Source organism: Odocoileus virginianus, chromosome X (assembly GCF_023699985.2).
Source record: "Odocoileus virginianus isolate 20LAN1187 ecotype Illinois chromosome X, Ovbor_1.2, whole genome shotgun sequence".
Taxonomy (NCBI): domain Eukaryota; kingdom Metazoa; phylum Chordata; class Mammalia; order Artiodactyla; family Cervidae; genus Odocoileus; species Odocoileus virginianus.
This window is the reverse complement of record NC_069708.1, coordinates 31,550,242-31,565,281: the sequence shown is the minus strand read 5'-3', so window position 1 is coordinate 31,565,281 and position 15,040 is coordinate 31,550,242. Positions and strand designations below refer to the sequence as shown.

The following is a 15,040-nucleotide window of genomic DNA, read 5'->3' as shown; positions in this document are numbered from 1 at the left end:
TTGGAATAGACAGATGGCAGCCTAACAACAGACCTTGGCTTACTTCTCTGAGAAATCAGAGGAGTAGTATAAATTAAATTACAAAATTTCTTTTCTTCTTATTTTTGAAATTTAGTTAATTTATTTATTTTTATTTTTGGTGACATTGGGTCTTAGTTGCGATGCCTGGGCTCTGTAGTTGTGGTGTACAGGCTTAGTTTCCCTGCAGCATGTAGGAACCTAGTTCCTTGATTAGGGCTTGAACCCATGTCCCCTGCACTGGGAGGTAGACTCCCAACCACTGGACCACCAGAGCAGTCCCTCTTTTCTTGTTTTTGTCCCCTGCTATCCCATAAAGACAGCTTAGCAGTGTTCATCTTCCAACTAGATTTAAAGTATATACTTAAAGGAATAGTTGGGCTTCCCTGGTGGCTCAAAGGTTAAAGTGCCTGCCTGCAATTTGGGAGACCTGGGTTCGATCCCTGGGTTGGGAAGATTCCCTGGAGAAGGAAATGGCAACCCACTGCCGTATTCTTGCCTGGAGAATCCCATGGACAGAGGAGCCTGGTGGGCTACCGTCCATGGGGTCACAAAGAGTCGGAAACGACTGAGCGACTTCACTTTCACTTTTCACTTTCTAAAGGAATGGTTAAAGTTTAATTTAAGATAGTGGGAATCTCCTGCTATTTTCTCCTCTGGTCTCCTGATCTGCATTTCACTTAAATTTTCCTTAGTCTCTCATCTCATAATTAGAAATAAATAGCTCATAGTTTATGTGTTCCTGGGAATGATTTTTCCTAAAATACTCTTGTTGAAGTTTTTCTTATAACTTATGGTTAAGAGAAAAGAGAGTAGACCAACCAGTATGTATCATACTGTGCTCTAAATCGGTTGCATAAAAGTATGTTGAGGTATAGATTCCTTCATCAGTTGGAAGTACAGATGGGGTCTAATGCAGCTGGGTTGCTTTCAGAAATGAGGAGCTTCTTCCAGTTTTCCTGTTGTGCTATTATAAGTATTAGGTTGGTATAAATGTAATTAATGGTTTCAGACAGTGATTTTTAAATTATTATAACAAGGCTCAAACATATTTTTATTAATCAAAATAGGAACCATTAAAATCAATGCAGTTTTGCCAACAAGAAGTAAGTTTCTTCCTGTAACATAAAGAATCCATGCTTCAGGATTCAACAATCTCTTGGAAAGCATTTTCTGCCTCCTGCTGGTTATGGAAGCATTTTCCCAGGAAAAAGTTGTTGAGATGCTTGAAGAAGTGATAGTCTGTTGGCAAGAAGTCAGATGAATGTGGTGGATGAGGGAGAAACCTCATAGCCCAGTTCATTCAACTTTTGAAGCATAGGTTGTGTGATGTGCGGTCGGGCATTGTCATGAAGAATTGGGACATTTCTGTTAATCAATGCTACCTGTAGGCATTGCAGTTTTCGGTGCAAGTGATAAACTTGCTGAGCATACTTCACAGGTGTAAATGGTTTCTTTGGTATTCAGAAAGCTGTAGTGGATCAGATGGGCAGTAGACTGCCAATCAGTAATCACGACATTTTTTTGGTGCAAGTTTGACTTTGGGAAGTGCTTTGGAGCTATTTCTTGGTCCAACTGCTGAGCTGGTTATCGTCAATTGTCATACAAAATCCAGTTTTTGTCCCATGTCACAATCTGTTCGATTAATGGTTCATTGTCATTGCATAGAATGAGAGAAGATGATGCTTCAAAATGATTTTTTTTTACTTTCGGTCAGCTCATGAGGCACCCACTTATCGAGCTTTTTCACCTTTCCAATTTGCTTCAAATGCTGAATGACCATAGAATGGTCGACAGTGAGTTCTTTGGCAACTTTTTACGTAGTTGAAAGAGGATTGGCTTCAGTGATCCTCTCAGTTGTTCGTTGTCAATTTCTGATGGCCAGCCACAGTGCTCATCATCTTCAAGGCTCTTGTCTCGTTTGCAAAACTTCTTGAACCACCACTGTACTGTACATTCATTATCAGTTCCTGGGCCAGATGTGTTGTTGATGTTGTGAGTTGTCTCCAATGCTTTATGACTCATTTTGAACTCAAATAAGAAAATCACTTGAATTTGCTTTTTGTCTAACATCATTTTCCTAGTCTAAAATAAATATAAAATAGTAAGTCATAACCCATTAGCAAAAAAGCATAAAGCAAGAAATGCACACAAAAATGATGACCACACTTATTTAGAATGTATTCCAGTATCAAAAGGCAAATTTCAACAATGCAAAAACCGCAATTACTTTTGTACCAACCTAATGTCACTTTCCATATTTGCTGAAATATGGAAAAGACTATAAAAGAACTGGAGCAAAGAGTAGGTTGCTACATGTTATGAACATAAACGCAGACAGGGAAAGCTGTGGGTTCCAAATGACAAACTTCACCTATTCCTCTAGTGTGTAGCTCTCTGTGGTCAAATAGAAGTCATTCATATATGGGTGTATTTCATTTTTTGCAGCTCTCTGCATGTATAGTTGATCAGAAACATTTTTTAGAACAAATAGATGATAAAAATCCATTTTTGTTCTTTAGATCTAGATCTATATAAGGCCGAGTAGATCACAGCATATGGTCATATATACCTTGTATATATCATTCATTTTTCTGCCATGCTTTGTGACTTGCAGGATCTTAGTTTCCAGACCAGGGATCCAACCTGGGCCCTGGCACTGAAAGTACCAAGTCCTAACCACTGGATTGCCAGGAAATTTCCCTCCAAAATCACTTTCTTATAGTAAATGTAAAACCTAAATTGTAAGTATTAAGGAACCAATGTGTTGCACCTGGAAATGGAAACGGATACTATTAATAAATAAGTAGGTGGCTGTAATTGACCTATCATTTTTCACTACATATTTCACTTTCCTTTAAAGAGTTGATATCTAATTCATTTGCATTAGCCTTCTGATCTTTCTGAGAAACAGGATCTTGAATAAGTCATTTAAGTTTACCTTACAGCATCTACATCTTTGTGTTTTAGTTTAGTATCATATTAGGATACTTTGTGAGGAGGAAATGACTGTATATAAACTACTTCAAAATATTTGAATTATTATTATTTCACAGCAAGCATACCTTGTTTTATTGTACTTCACAGATACAGTGTTTTTCACAAATTGAAGTTTGGTGGCAACTCTATGTTGAGCACATCTGTTGGCACCATTTTCCCAATAATATTTGTTCACTTTGTATCTGTGTGTCATATTTTGGTAATCTCACAATATTTCAAACTCTTTTGTTACTGTTATGTTTGTTATAGTGCTCTGTGATCAGTGATCTTTGATGTTAAAATTTTAATTGTTTTGGGGAGCCATGAGCCACACCCAGGTAAGATAGGCAACTTAATTGATAAATATTGTGCTGTTCAGGTTCTGACTGATCTACCCAATGGCCTTTCCCCTGTGTCTCTCCCTCTCCTCAGGTCTCCCTGTCCACTAAGACACAAAATATTGAAATCAGGCCAATTAATAACCCTACAATGGCCTCTAAATGTTCAAGTGAAAGAAAGACTCATTTGTGTCTCACTTTAAATAAAAAGCTAGAGATGATTAAGTTTAATGAGGAGGACATGTCAAAAGCCAAGATAAGCCAAAACTAGGCCTCTTGCACCAAACAGCTAGTAGCCAGGTTGTAAATTCAAATGCAAAGTTCTTGAAGGAAATTAAAAGTGCTACTCCAGTGAACACATGAATGATAAGAAAGTGAAACAGCCTTATTGCTGATATGGAGAAAGTTTTAGTGGTCTGGATAGAAGATCAAACCAACCACAACATTCTCTTAAGCTAAAAAGCCTAATCCAGGGCTTGACCCTAACTCTCTTCAATTGTAAGAAGCGTGAGAGAGGCAATGAAGCTGCAGCAGAGAAGTTTGGAGCTAGCAGAGGCTGGTTCAGAGGTTTAAGGAAAGAAGCCATCTTCATGACATAACAGGACAAGGTGAAGCAGCAAGTGGTGATGTAGAAACTGCAGCAAGTCATCCAGAGGATCTAGCTAAGATAATTCATGAAGGTGGCTGCACTAAACAACAGGCTTTCAGTGGAGACAAAATGGTGTTCTATTGGAAGAAGATGCCATCTAGGACTTTCATAGCTAGAGAGGAGAACTGAATTTCCAGCTTCAAAGTGCCAAAGAACAGGCTGACTCTTTATTAGGAGCTAATGCAGCTGGTGACTTCAAATTGAAGACAGTACATTCTGAAAATCTTAGGCCCCTTAAGAATTATGCTAAACCTACTCTGCCTGTGTTCTGTAAATGGAACAACAAAACCTGCATAACCTCACATCTGTTTTCAGCATCGTTTACTGAGTATTTTAAGCTCACTGTTGAGACCGACTGGTCAGAAAAAAAGATTCCTCTGAAAGTATTACTGCTCTTGGTCACCCAGGAGCTCTGATGGAGATGTACAATGAAATTAATGTTGTTTTCAAGCCTGCTAACACAGCATTCTTTCTGCAGCCCTTGGACCAGGGAGTCATTTCGACTCTCAAGTTTTATTATTTAAGGAGTACCCTTTGTAAGTCTTTAACTATCATAGATAGTGATTCCTCTGATGGATCTGGGCAGTCAGTTGAAAACCACCTGGAAAGGACTCACCATTCTAGGTACCATTAAGAACATTTGTGACTCATGGGAAGAGTCCAAAATATGAACATTAACAGGAGTTGGGAAGAAGTTGATTCCAACCTTCATGGATGCCTTTGAGGAGTTCAAGACTTGAGTGGAGGAAGTTACCGCTGATGTGGAAATATCATAGCAAGAGAACTAGAATTAGAATTGGAGCCTGAAGATGTGACTGAATTGCTGTAGTCTCATTATAAAACTTTAAGAGATGAAGAGTTGCTTCTTGTGGATGAGCAAAGAGAGTGGTTTCTTGAGATGGAGTATGCTCCTAATGAAGATGCTGTGAAGATGGTGGAAATGACAACAGAGACTTGAGAACCTTTCTTAAACTTAGTTGATAAATCCATGGCAGGGTTTGAGAGGATTGGCTCCAATTTTGAAAGAAGGTCTACTGTGAATAAAATGGTGTCATACGGCATCACATGCTACAAAGAGATCGTTCATGGAAGGAAGAGCTATTATTGATGCAGCAAACTTCATTTTTTAAGGAATTGCCACAGCCACCCCATTATCAGGAACCTGACTGTCAGCAGCCATCAACATGGAGGCAAGACTGTCCACCAGCCAGAGCAATTATGACTCGCTTCAGTGAGATGAAGGTTAGCATTTTTTAGCAGTAACTACTTTTAAGGTATGTGCATTGTTTTCTTAAGACATAATGGTATTGCATACTTATAGACTACAGTATAGTATATAAGGGCTTCCTAGGTGGAGCTAGTGGTAAAGAACCCATCTGCCAGTGCAGGAGACGTAAGAGATGCAGGTTCGATCCCTGGGTCAGGAAGATCCCCTAGAGGATGGCATGACAACTCACTCTAGTATTCTTGCCTGGAGAATCCCACAGATAGAGGAAGGAGCCTGGTGGGCTATGATCTATAGGTTTGCACAGAGTCAGACACGACTGAAGTGACTTAGCAAGCAAGCATAGTATATAAACATAACTTATAAGTGCTGGGAAACCATGAAGTCATGTGACTCACTTTATTGTGCCATTTGCTTTATTGTGATGGTCTGGAACTAAACATGCAATATCTCTGAGTTATGCACTTGTTTTCAGAGTAAGCTTTATCAGTGAGCATTTATATGTGAAAACATAAAGTAGATTGAGGAATACGGTGGCACAAGAACACCCTGTCTTTACCTACTCCCCTGAGCATACTGATCTACACCTACATATAGCACACTTCTTGAAGAAAATCTGAGGGCCCAATATGCTGGTGCTGCCAATAGAAGAACCACATAGAAACTAATAGGAAAGTCAGAGATACAGTATCCATGGGAATCTCTCCTCTTTCAGGATGATCTACAGTAGAAAGATATATTGCTGAGGCATCCAAATGCAGACACACTCGCTCTGGGACACAGTGAAAAAACTTTAAAGGCACCTAGAGTATATGTAAAGGGAATGTGTTTACTAACCCTGAAGTTGCTGCCAAAATGACAGGGAACTGCTGGAGGTCTGGCTTGGGTAGGAGGCACTGATGATCACAGTTGTCTGGAGTTGCCCCCCAGGACTCCTCCTGGCCTGTGACTGCTGTACCTCCAGCTGCCCCAAGGTAGCATACAGCCCAGCACTCTTCAGGGATTGTTCCTGGACCATGTCCTCTCCAGCTCCAGCTCTCCTTCTAAGGCAGCCTTATACACAGTATTTCCCAGGGGGCTGCCCCTGGACTGGGCCTGCTCCATGCTCTTTGGTCCCACCACTGGAGTATTGGGCGTAGTGTTCCCCAGGGATTAACCCCTGTTGGTGCCCACTGCAGCCCCAGCCAGCCTGCCAAAGCCTCTAGGCCCAAGTGGTCTACACAGGGAATGATCCCATATAAGGCCTTTTCAAGATTAGGAGAGGTAGTTGTTTCTCTTAATTTATAGAAATGTAAAGGAAATAAAAATAATGAGATACAGGAATGTGGTCCAAATGAAGGAACAAAATAAAACCCCAGGAAAAAACAAACCCCAGTGTTTACCTGATAAAAGATTTTAAAGAAAGAAACCGTGCTAATGGTGCTCACCAGACTCAGGAAAAGATTGGAGGAACTCATTGAAAGCTTTAACAAAGACTTAGAAAATACAAGAAAGAATCAATCAGAGCTCAATACTGAAACTGAAATGAAAAAGTTGCACTTTATGGAATCAGAAGCAGATGAGATGACATAAAGTGACAAGCAATCTGATAGATAAAATAGTAGAAATTATCCCCATAAGAATAGCAATAAGAAGGAAAGGATTTTTATGAGCCATCTGTGAAACATCAACCATATTCACATTATGTGGTTCCCAGTAGGAAAGAAAGTAACAAAAAACTTTCTTGAGAAATAATGGTGGAAAATATCCATACCGAGGGAGGGAAACAGATACCCAGGTATAGGAAACAGAGATCCCAAATAAGATGAACCCAAAGAGACTCATACCAAGGTACATCATATTTAAAATGGAAAAAGGTTAAGATAAAAAAGAGAATTTTAAAGACAAGAGAAAAACAACTAATCATATATCAATAGAAGGGAACTCCCATACCAAAATACATCATATTTAAAATGGCAAAAGTTTAAGATAAAAATAGAACTTTAAAGACAAGAGAAAAACAGCTAATCATATATCAATAGAAGGGGACTCCTATAAGCCTATAAGCTGATTTTAAAGCGGAAACTTTGCAGTCCAGAAGGGAGTGCCAGGATGTATTTAAAGTGCTGAAAGGATAAAAATTTACAATCAAGAATACTCTGCCTAGCAAGGTTATGATGCAGGCTTGAAGGGGGCAATAAAGAGTTTCTCAGACAAGCAAACAACTCTAAAGAAGTTCATAACTAGTAAACTGGCCTTAAATATTAAAGGGTAAAGGAAAAGGTCACAACTAGAAATAAAATATATGAAAGAAAAAAATCACTGGTGATGGAAAATAGATGGTAAAGGAATTAGATCAGTCACTTTAAAAAGCTAGTATGAAAGATCAAAGAAAAAGTAGTAAAAAGAATATCAGGTATAAGTAAATAGTTATGGGATACACAAAATAAAAAGAAATTAAATATAACAACAAAAAATAAAATGTGACAGGCAAGTGAAAATGGAGTGCTTTTTTTGGATTGATTGATTGACAGACTGGAAAGGAGGATTTAATGGTGGGCATGAACAAGCAGTGGAGAAGCCAAGGCTGTTGTGATTCTGTGACCTGCCATGTGTCCAGGGGGCCATAATTAATGATGTATTTGACCCCACAGCCAAGTGGGGTGAGTTGATTTTCTGCCACCATGTGTTCAAATTCACTGACTTTAAACTTAGTAAATCCTCACCTTTTGGACAGGTGAATCTTCTGTTGGCCAGAGAACTAGAACTTGGCCCTGTGTAGGGCCTCAGTCATGTGTTCCTTAGTCTTCAGCTTGGTGCTGATGGACATGATGACTTGACCAATGTGTACTGTGGCACTGTGTCCTGGGGTGTTCCAAAGGCACCCTACATACCTTCTTAGAGCTTGTCAGCCTCAGCACAGGACACTGTCTTGTTGATGCAGATGTTGTGGAAAGGTGATGTGTTTGGATGTGGAAACCATCTTTGACATAGCTTTTCACCATGTACTTAGCACAAGTAGGGGCAGCCTCCAGTGGAGAACTGCTGATACTCATCTGACACCATATGACCACAGAGTGGGAACTTTTGCCTCATGGTAACCACAAATCAAAAATAGCTACAATGGATACACAAAAAAATAAAAGAATCCAAATGTGAAACTAAAGAAATCCATCAAAAAACAAGGGAAGAAACAGAGTAAGACTGGAACAGAGAAGAACTGAAAACATAACCAGAAAACAAGTACCAAAATGGCAATAACTACATGCCTTCCATAATTATTTTAAATGTACATTGACTAAATGCTTTAATCAAAAGACATAGGGTAGCTGAATGGATAAAAAAGTATGACCCATCTATATGCTGCCTGTAGCAGACTCCTGAGATCTGAAGACACACATAAACCAAAAAAGAAGAGATTATAAAAATACTCCATGCAAATGGAAAAGTAAAGAATGCTGGAATAGTAATACTTATATCAGACAAATAGGCTTTAAAATAAAAACTATAAGAAAAGACAAGGAAGGGCATGCCATTGTGATAATGGGGTCAATCCAACAAGAGGATATAACATTTATAATTATTTATGTACTCAACATAGGAGTACCTAAATATATAAAGAAAATATTAATAGAAATAAAGGGAGAAATGTACAGTAATATAGTAATAGAGGACTTAATACCCCACTTACTTCAATGGATAGACCATCTAGACTCTAAATTGGTAAAGCACATATTTGGCAAGATGTATTTAATCGATATAGATCATTTCATTCAACAGCAGCAGAATACACATTCTTTTCAAGTATACATGGAATATTTCTCAAGACAGATCACATATTATGTCAAAAAACAAGCCTTAATAAATTTAAGAAGATTGGAATCATATCAAGCATCTTTTTATATCACAGTGGTATGAAACTAGAAGTCAAGTAGAAAAAGAAAACTAGAGAAAAACAGTAACATATGAAGGCTAAAAAACATGCTACTAAACAAGTAGTAGATCAACAAAGAAACCAAAGAGGAAACTAAAAAATGCATTGAGACAAATGGAAATGGAAACACAACATTACAAAATCTATGAGATGAAGCAAAAGCAATTCTAAGAGAGAAGTTCATAGTGGTACAGGCCTACTAGAAGAAATAAGAAAAATGTCAAATAAATCATGTAAATATACATTTAAAGGAACAAGAAAAAGGACAGGCAAAGCCCAGTGTTTGTGGAAGGAATGAAATAATGAAGCTTAGAGTGGAAAGAATGGAAATTGAGACCAAAAAAGTAAAATTAAATGAAATTTAGTGTTGTTTCTTTGAAAACATAAAGAAAATCAAACATTTAGCCAGACTTATAAAAAATGAGAGCCCAAATAAATTAGAAATGAAAAGAGAAGTTACAACCAACATCAACAAAATAAAAAGAATAACAAATTAGACAACCTAGGAGAAATGGATAAATTTCTAGAATTGCACAATCTACTAAGACTGAATCATGAAGAAATAGAAAATCTGAATAGACCTTATACTACTAACAATATTGAAACTATAGTTTAAAAACAAAAGTCCAGGTACAGATGGTTTCACAGGTGAATTTGTGGGTTCGATCGCTGGGTCGAGAAGATCCCATGAAGGAAGGCATGACAACCAACTCCAGTATTCTTGCCTGGAGAATCCCATGGATAGAGGAACCTGGTGGGCTACAGTCCATAGGGTCACAAAGAGCTGGGAGCGACTTAGAACACCGACAACAACAAATGGTAATTTTACGTTTTTTGTTTTTTGGTTTTTTTTTGAGGAACTTCCATTCTGTTCTCCCGTGACTAAAACAGTTTACATTCTTGAAACATCCCACCCCACCAACAGTGCAAGAGGTGTTCCTTTTCCTCCCATCGTCTCCAGCACTTACTGTTTATAGATTTTTTGATGATGACCATTCTGACTGGTGTGAGGTTGTACCTTATTGTCATTTTGATTTGCATTTCTCTAATAATTAGCACTGTTGAATTATCTTTTCATATGTCTATTGGACACATGTATTTCTTCTTTGGGAAAATGTCTATTTAGGTCTTCCACCCATTTTTTGATCGAATTGTTTTTCGATATTGAGCTCTATGAGCTATTTGTATAGTTCGGAGATTAATCCTTTGCAAAGAGCATTGGGGTGCATGTATCTTTCTGAATTAGTTTTCTCTGGATATATCCCCAGAAGTAGGATTTGAGAGCCATATGATAACTTTAGTTCTAAGTTTTTCAAGGAACATCCATACTGTGCTCCAACCCTGTTTACCAGGGCTTCCATGGTGACTCAGATGGTAAAGAATCTGTCTGCAGTGCAGGAGACCCCGGTTTGATTGCTGCATTGAAAAGATTCCCTGGAGAAGGGAATAACTACCCACTCCAGTACTCTTGCCTGGAGAATTCCATGGACAGAGGAGCTTGGCAGGCTGTTGTCCATGGGGTTGCGAAGAATCAGACATGACTGAGGGACTTATTGAACTTACATGCAGAGTACATCATGAGAAACGCTGGGCTGGATGAAGCACAAGCTGAAATCAAGATTGCCAGGAGCCTCTGCAAGTAAAGCCTGTTAAATCAATAACCTCATATGCAGATGACACCACCCTTATGGCAGAAAGTGAAGAAGAACTCAAGAGCCTCTTGATGAAAGTGAAAGAGGAGAGTGAAAAAGTTGGCTTAAAGCTCAACATTCAGAAAACAAAGGTCATGGCATCCGGTCCCATCACTTCATGGGAAATAGGTGGGGGAAACAGTGGAAACAGTATCAGACTTTAATTTTGGGGGCTCTAAAATCACTGCAGATGGTGATTACAGCCATGAAATTAAAAGACGCTTACTCCTTGGAAGGAAAGTTATGACCAACCTAGACAGCATATTAAAAAGCAGAGACATTACTTGGCCAACGAAGGTCCATCTAGTCAAGGCTATGGTTTTTCCAGTGGTCATGTATGGATGTGAGTTGGACGGTGAAGAAAGCTGAGCACCAAAGAATTGATGCTTTTGAACTGTGGTGTTGAAGACTCTTGAGAGTCCCTTGGACTGCAGGGAGATCCAACCAGTCTATCCTAAAGGAGATCAGTCCTGGGTGTTCATTGGAAGGACTGATGTTTGAAGCTGAAACTCCAATACTTTGGCCACCTGATGTGAAGAGTTGACTCATTGGAAAAGACCCTGATGCTGGGAGGGATTGGGGGCAGGAGGAGAAGGGGACGACAGAGGATGAGATGGCTGGATGGCATCACCAACTCAATGGACAGGAGTTTGAGTAAACTCCAGGAGTTTGTGATGGACAGGAAGGCCTGGTGTGCTGTGATTCATGGGGTCGCAAAGAGTTGGACACGACTGAGCAACTGAACTGAACTGAATTGAAGAAGTATCTCTGATTCTTTAGTTCTGGTAGTCTTTTACTTTGGGATACATTTTGAAGATAATGATGATGATGACTGATTGATAGGTGAATTTATAGCCTAATTCTTTGTCATTCTCTAGAATCAAAAATATCTGGTGTATATCTAATATGCTGATACCAGGAATCAAAAAATAAGCAAAGGGGCGTGGTCTTTCAGGGATGCTCAGTCTGGTGGGGAATGTTCTTCACTAGACTGGCAAATATGCTGCATTTCCGATAGAACCACTGAGTTTAGTAAGCATAGAAACACCTGTGCTACCAAAACGGGATGGAGAGAATATTCTTTAAGTTGCATTTAACAATAATCTACATTTCCAATGACTTCTCCCAATATTTATGTGTAGTAGAATTCTGGTATAAAATGAAGTTCTAAAGAGTAAAACAACTATAGTGTATCTTGCTGCAGATATGGTGTTTAAATATATATTTGTATTGCTTCAAGAAAGAGAGGTAAAAGTTTTACTTTCTATTTGTTTGTATTTCCTTTGTACCATACCTTGTAAGCATTTTTTGATAGCCAGGGTGGATATTTAGGATTGGCTTTGATTTATTAATTCACTGTTAATTGTCATATATGCCTATACAATACAAAATTATAACAGAAGGAATGATTATTCTGTGTCGTGATGAAGTAAGAATATTCTGCATATAATATCTATTTGTAGGTTTTAATTATATATTCAGGATAATTATTAACTGGAGTATCCCATGTTTTGGGGGCCAGTTTTAATTTTTTAGAGATTAAATATTGTCATTATATCCAATAGAATTAAAATTAGTATGAATCTGTTGTCTTTGCTCAGAAATTTTCACCTGTGCTAAGTTTTGAGACTTCTTATTTTCTGTCACGTTTGAACCAGCTTTTTAATTTAATTGTTGACACTTTTACCATATATAAATTGCCTTTATTAAATTTGGTAGCCATTGCTGAAGTTGTTTGCACATCTGTCGAAATGTAAAATTCCCAAAGGCACTGATTATTTGCCAGTTGTCTAATTGTAGAAAGGAATTTTAGTCAACATGTGCTTGATAAGCTATGTGTCAGGAGTCTTCCAAACCACCCCCAGGTTTGGGAACTCATAGGACTTTGCAGATACTCATATTCAGGACTATGGTTTATTACAGCAAAAGGGTGTAAAGCAAAATCAGGAAAGGGAAAAGGCATATATGGATCAAAGTCGAGAGGAAAACAGGCATAATCTTCCAAGAGTCCTCTTCTAGTGCAGTCACACTGGATGTACTAACTTCTGCAGCAGCATTTTATGGCAGTATGTGTGAAGTGTTGTCTACCAGAGGAGATCATTAAAAGCTAAGTACCCAGGGATTTTTACTGGGGACTGGTGACAACGCACCGTCTGCCTGGCTTTTAGCAAATACCAGACTCCTGGAACAAAAATAGGTATTTTTTTCCTAGAAGCCTAGGGCCAATGATCCCTTCTTTTTCAGGGAAAATTTTACATTAGTACAAGGGTCACTCTCTTAAGGAGGCTGTTCTAAGATGAAAGTTTTGTTGACTCTTGAAGGATAGTAAAATATGCATGGAAGTTTGTCAAGAAAAGAGGGAGGAATATAGTATAAGATACTCAAGTTAAGGCATAGAATCATATAAATATATGACACATTAGGTAGTAGTTTATTGTGGTTTAAATATAAATGCATAATGAGATCTGTAAAAGTAATGGAAATGCCAAAGAATGTTCAAACTACTGCACAATTGCACTCATTTCACATGCTTTCAAGGTAAAGCTCAAAATCCTCCAAGCTAGTCTTCAACAGTATGTGAACTGAGAACTTCCAAATGTACAAGCTGGATTTAGAAAAGGTGGAGGAACAGAGATCAAATTGCCAACATCCCTTGGATCATAGAATTAAGAGAATTCCAGAAAAACATCTATTTCTGCTTCATTGACTACTCTAAAGCCTTTGACTCTGTGGATCACAAAAACATGTGGGAAATTCTTAAGGAGATGGGGATACCAGATCACCTTACCTGTCTCCTGAGAAACCTGTATGCATGTCAAGAAGCAAAAACACCAGACATGGAACAACAGACTGGTTCCAAATTGGGAAAAGAGTACATCACGGGTGTATATTGTCACCTTGCTTATGTAACTTATATGCAGAGTACATCATGAGAAATGCTGGGCTGGATGAAGCACAAGCTGGCATCAGTATTGCTGGGAAAATATCAGTAACCTCAGATATGCAGATGACAGCACTCTTATGGCAGAAAGAGAAGAGAAACTAAAGAGCCTTTTGAAAAAGGTGAAAGAGAAGAGTGAAAAGGCTGGCTTAAAACTCAACATTCAGAAAACTAAGATCATGGCATCCAGTCTCATCACTGCATGGCAAATAGATGGGGAAACAATGGAAACAGCGACTGATTTTATTCTCTTGGGTTCCAAGATCACTGCGAATGGTGACTGTAGCCGTGAAATTAAAAGACTTCTTGGAAGAAAAGCTATGACAAACTTTGACAGCTTATTAAAAGGCAAAGACATCACTTTGCCAACAAAAGTCTGTATAGTTAAAGCTATGGTTTTTCCATTAGTCATGTATGGATGTGAGAGTTGGACCATAAAGAAGACTGAACGCCAAAGAACTGATGCTTTTGGAGTGTGGTGTTGGAGAAGACTCTTGAGAGTCCCTTGGACTGCAAGGAGATCCAACTAGTCAATTCAGAGGGAGATCAACCCTGAGTATTCATTGGGAGGCCTGTTGTGGAAGTGAAGCTCCAGTAGTTTGGCCACCTGATGTGAAGAAACAGCTTATCAGAAAAGACTCTGATGCTGGGAACGATTGAAAGCAGGAGGAGAAGGGGACGACAGAGGATGAGATGGTTGGATGGCATCACTGACTCAATGGACATGAGTTTGAGCAAGCTCCGGGAGATGGTAAAGGACAGGGAAACCTCGTGTGCTGCAGTGCATTGGGTTGCAAAGAGTTGGAGATGACTTAACGACTGAACAACAATAACAATGAAAGTAATGGAAATTACTAGGACCCAGACAAAAAGAAGAAACCGAATTTAAACAGTAAGGTCAAGAAGATATGATATGGAAGCTCTGGGCCTCCATGGGCTAGTCTTGAGAGTAACTTTGTTTTTTACCTATCCAGGGTAAGATTCAAGCCCTCTATGAGGTGGAGAGTTCTTAGAACTCAGATTAAAGCTGAATCTATTTAAAGGGTGTGTACTCCACAGAAGAATAGGATACAAAAAAATTTGCCCATCAATTCAAGGAGATGGCAAGAAATCTTATCTGTGTCACCCTGGGCTGAGTGTTTCAAAAGTAGTTCCCTTGGATTCATGATCATGGGCTTTCCCTCACATAGTTTATGGTTTCAATTTATATTATCTACATAGTCCAAAAATCTCAAGCTGAAATACTAACCTCAAAAGTAATTCTGGGTTGGTGATCCTCTTAGAAG

The 15,040-nt window shown here is 38.7% G+C and overlaps 1 protein-coding gene across 11 annotated transcripts in view; it reads left to right on the top strand.

The window, feature by feature from the left end:
• The window catches only part of ATRX (ATRX chromatin remodeler), a 267,954-nt gene that overhangs the window by 187,656 nt on the left and 65,258 nt on the right, over window positions 1-15,040 (top strand). The gene's annotated exons all lie outside the window — the stretch shown is intronic.